The sequence below is a fragment of the Nycticebus coucang genome, chromosome 4, assembly GCF_027406575.1.
Source record: "Nycticebus coucang isolate mNycCou1 chromosome 4, mNycCou1.pri, whole genome shotgun sequence".
NCBI classification, from domain to species: domain Eukaryota; kingdom Metazoa; phylum Chordata; class Mammalia; order Primates; family Lorisidae; genus Nycticebus; species Nycticebus coucang.
The window spans coordinates 10,637,579-10,642,543 of NC_069783.1; the positions used below are offsets into that span (position 1 = coordinate 10,637,579).

The 4,965-nt window shown below is 43.7% G+C and overlaps 1 long non-coding RNA gene across 1 annotated transcript; it reads right to left on the bottom strand.

Annotated features, from left to right (window-relative positions):
• Positions 1 to 273: 273 nt before the first annotated feature.
• On the bottom strand, positions 274 to 2,260 carry LOC128583986 (uncharacterized). Its single transcript, XR_008379606.1, has 3 exons — positions 2,211 to 2,260; positions 1,487 to 1,562; positions 274 to 393 (listed from the first exon to the last, which is right to left on the bottom strand). It is a non-coding gene; the product is annotated as an uncharacterized LOC128583986 (long non-coding RNA).
• Between the last annotated feature and the right edge of the window lie 2,705 nt (positions 2,261 to 4,965).

Consider the following 4,965-nt stretch of genomic DNA (forward strand, 5'->3'; position numbering starts at 1 on the left):
TCTACTCTCATAGAAGGTAGGTCTAGATCCTTCTAGTCTATAGAGGAGGAAACTGGGGTTAAGAGAGGTTAAATATCTTGGTTAAAATCAGATAGCCGATAAGCAATTAGAAACCAAAGACTGGAATCCAGGTTTGTGTGACAATAACTCCTCTTATTAATATATTGTCTAACAGTGTGTTGTAATTCAGTAAAAGATTAAGGCAGCATTTTGTCGGGATTTCCATGGGTTTGGAATGGAATGCGCCTTGACTGGCCCAGGCTGAGTCTGTTCCCTTACTTTTCCTAGGTGCATCTTTCTCAACTCATCGCCGCGCTCTGTTGTTCAATCAACTGCTCTATCTTCCTCCCTCAGATATGAGCTTCTTGAAGTCAGCAGCCCTGTCATAGGGTCCTGTATTTGACATGCAATAAGCAGTTAGGACACACTTGAAGGAGGAGTGTATGTGTGTATGAACTACACACAGGCAATAAACTTTTCCAGCATGTGACAAAATCTTATTGCTTTTGGTACAAACAAGAACTTACATTGATGACTATTTTTTAAGTGATACAAAAGTACCTATTTAAGCTTCAAAAATCTTCCCAAAGGCCATCTGGTCTGAAAAGCCTTCTGATACACAATCATTAACTGTCCCCTTTATGTATCCACATGACTGCCTGTCTCTCTCCACTAGAATTCCACTAGAATTACAATTATCTCCTCCCATATACCTTGAATTCAGAACTCTTTAAATTTAAAAAAAAATTTGTTTATGTTGTGTTCTTTTCTTGAAATAATCACTTTCTAATCAGTTCCTAGAAATGAGAGCATTAAGAACTCTGTTGGGACATGATGTTCAATGACCCAAACTTGATTCTCAAGCACCTCATAAATTTAAGCCTAAAAAATCAAAAGGAAATCATCAAAAGTTGGAAAGTCAGACAGGGTTAGTTTCCAGCCAACCTGCCAAGGCTAGTAGTCAGGAGCACAGGTGTTGTGTCCTGTAGAGAGAGCAGGAGGGGACCGAGGACCCAGGATGTGTGACCGAGAGGCTCATGCTTGACATCCTAGATCCTGACCCTACAAACAGTAATCTCAGGTGTCCCATGTAACCTCTCTGCACTGGACATTTGCTTCAGTTGGCCTGCCTTTAATGTTGTGATAATTTCCCCCTTTTCGGACACATTTTTTTGAAACAATTTCAAAGTTGCAGAGAAGTTTCAGATATAACACAAAACAATTTCTTCTCTAAAACATTTGAATTAAATTCCTAGTGTTTAAAAGTTTTTGAAAGAGCCAAAGAATGATGCACCAGCATCCCTGAATATTTAACTGTGTTTTCCCTAAACCAGAGAATTCTCCTACATAAGCACAATACAACCATTAAAATTCAAAACAAATTAGCACTGATGAGCTACTTTTGTCTCATCTTCAGACACTAAGGGTGTTTTACCAATGTTCCCCCAGGTACCTTTTGTTGCAAAAGGATCCAGTTTAGAAATACCTGCTGCAGTTAGCTGTTCTGACTTCTTCAATCTGGAACAGTTAGGTCTTTCCTTCACTTTTTGATACTTTGACAACTGGAAGGTTACAACAAAGTTATTTGGTCGAATGTCCCACAATCTGGGTTTTCCCAATACTTCCTTATGATTGGATTCATGTTATAGCATCTTTTGCAGAACCAAATGGCAACCTCATTATAGGGGCCCAGTGCAAAATGAAAATACTGAGATCTTTGATCTAAAAAGAGGGAAAGAAGTGCTGATAATGTGTATTTTATACTAAAACATAAAACTTTTTTTCCCCCTACTGTTTTTCATGGTCTGCCATGGTGATTTTTATGTACTATTTAATGTCATGCTTCCCTGAACTTATGGGTTCTTGTGTGGTGAGGGAAGATACTACAAATCCCCAAAGCCCCCCGCTCCCACCAAATTAGAGACTTGTATATACCTTCGACCAGCCACCAGCCATGGTTCTCCCTTCCCCACCAACCTGACACCCCATTACACAGTGTACGGTGACCCCCTTGCCAGGTGACTCTGCCCTGGCCTCCTGAATCAGGAATGGGTGAGTGCCTTGCCCCACTGCCTTCCTGCCTTGGAAGAGTAAAGCTGGAAGGCATCAAACATGTCCACAGTCTAAACATCCCTCTGCACTAAAGGGAAATTGGGGCCCAAAGAGGTGAAAAAACTTAAGATCTGGAACTCCTGACTCCAGATCCGTACCTTTAAATTTCATTGTCTGCCTCAGTCAGGTGTTGGTTCTCTTATACAGCTTAGAATGTGAATTGTATGGTGCTGAGAATCAAGATAAACATGACACATCAGAGGCCATAATCAAGACACCCGAGCCTTCCATGCAGGTGTCCCCACAGCGCAACTTTCAACACGCACTCACCTGTCGCTCCAGCTGTGTTCCCACATGGAGCATTGGAAAACATGAGGCACACGCCCCGCTCCCAGCCTATCAGGGAGTGAACAAGGAGTGCGTGGTGACTTTTTTGAGGCATATGTGATGTTATTTTTGCTTCTGCCAGCCAAGGAAGTATTTCTTTACACAATTGTCACAACAACTCTGTCAACCCATTTTACAGATGGGAAAACATGGCTTTAGAGACTTTAAACAAGCCAACCTTGGACATTTTGGAAACGTCAGAGCTAGTGGAGTGGCAGGGAAAGTCTGTCTGATTCTGCCTCCAGAACTTGCACCTGCTACATTTCAGCTTCATCAGTGGAAGAGTCAGTAGGACTGGGATAGAAAAATGCCTCAGATGACTCCCCGCCCCACCCCATGGAGCAGCCCAGGAATACCGGTTAAACTTACTTCCCCTGAGCTCCCACAACTGCTGGCCCCTCAGGGGCCATCCTTCCTATTCCCACCCCCACTCCCACCTGTGTCCAGTCAGTCATCTCCACTGAAATCTAAGATTCTCTAAGCAGCTGTGTGGCTGGACACTGAATGTTGACACTCACATGAGCAGGGATGAGGTGCCGCTGTCCCTGAGGGGTATGAGCCCTTGATGAGTAATAAAGGCTGAAAGCTACAAGTCACTCTGGCAAACTGGCTCTGGATGGCTCCACAGCCTCTGGGGGTGGTAGGTTCAAAACTGCATTTAGGGCTGATGAATGAAATGTGTTATTAAAGATAATTCTTCCAATAGTAGTGGTAATTATCCCGGCATTAACATTTCTAATTTAATTCAGCCCTGATTAAACTTTTTCTTTCAGAAGGAGGAAATTGAAAGTGTGAAACACTGGTGGGAGGGAAAGGTTCCTCTAACAAATGTGGTTATCAACAGGAGGCAAGCTCTCCAGAGCTTCTGTCTAGGGCCCAGTTCTGTCTGTGCACCCTTCGTCACACGCGCCACGTGGTCCTTGGAAAACATCTTCTGCCAACATTCTTTCCCTCAGGCTAGTGCTGATTTCAGACCTCATGTGACTTGTCCCTCCAGGCTTGGCTCATCTTTGCCCAGTGACCTTGCTTCTTCCTCTGTCCTCTGACATTGCACTTGTCTGGTTACTGACCCTTCTCCTTCACTACCCAGGGTCCCCCTCCCCACCAAGACAGGATAATAATGTAAATACCTTTATATTCTCTAAACTGGGCACAACTGCTTGGCACCAGGAAGAAACCCAGTAGGTGTTTGACAAAACAATGACTAAAAGGGCTGATGAATCTGAAAAGCTTTTGCATTTCCATTTAGCAACATCTTTCCATCAACCCTTTATGCTCCAAGATTATTTATTCATTTCTTGGAACAAAATGCCTTACCACAAAGCACTTTCAGGGGGAGAGAGGCAGGTAGGGAGGGAAGCTAAGAAAAAGAAAAGACCAACCAATTGGGAATAATAAAATGCAAACTTATGTCTCCTGGATTTCAGAATGAAAGGTGGAGTTTCATATCACATTTCCCGTATGTAATTCTTGGCTTGCTTTTTCCAATGGTTAAGCTAAAAGGGAGCTTTTCACAAAAGAAGTATTTTTCTTCTCAGCCTGGAAAACCAATTTCGATGTTAATCTTGCTCCTTGGAATGTCTTCCTCCCCCCTTTCCCACCTAGCAAAATACACTTCATCCTTCATAGCCCAGCTCACATGCCAGCTCTTTGAATAAGAATAATCACGGCTAATGTGTGTTGAATATTAACTCTAGGACAGGAGCTATGCTAAGTGTTTTACAGAAATCATCTTACTGTTCACAAATACCCATCAAATCAGGACTATTGTTTATCATAAACTTACAGATGAAGAAGCTAAGGTCCATAGGAGATGTAATTGACCAAGCTCAAGGTAGGTTTGAATGCAGGAGTCTTGACTTCAGCGTTGCTTTAACCTTGAGAACCAGACTCCCTCTGATGCCTTCTGTAACTCTCCAGACAGAGCCAGCCCTTCTCCTACAGAGACCCAGCAGGACCACAGCCAGTCCACTCCCAATCCGCATGCCCTTGGGCTCAGTCACAGCTTCTTCTCCCTGGCCCCAAGCTCAGCACTGGGAAAGCACAGTGAGCCCCAATACATGGTCAATCTTCTGGACGAGGTCTCTGCCTCTCCTATTCCTCTGCACTCTGAGCTCCGTAGCCCTGGAGTCATTGCCTGTGTGTTTTCCTCTGCTCCATCCTCTGCCTCCCCTCTGCCCATCCAGCATTGCACTCCGCCCGATTTTCACTTTCCTCAATGTGGCTCTACATCAAGAAAGCAGGGAAACCATCTTGCTTTCTCTCTGCCTAACATAGTGTCAAGGGTGGAACATTCACAGTCAGCATTGAGCTAAAAACAGCGGTGGCAGACTTCATTTTTATTATCCTTTGGGAGTCATTATTCCAATAGGGTATTTTCATGACTTTTATCAAAACACCACTGTAAAGCTGCGGGGAGTTAGCACTCACGATAGCATTAATGTGGGATCCCCCGCCCGAATCTGACTTTCCATCCAATGCTGCTCATCTATCCAGAAAGATGTTTCAGGTTAGTTTTCCTTTTTT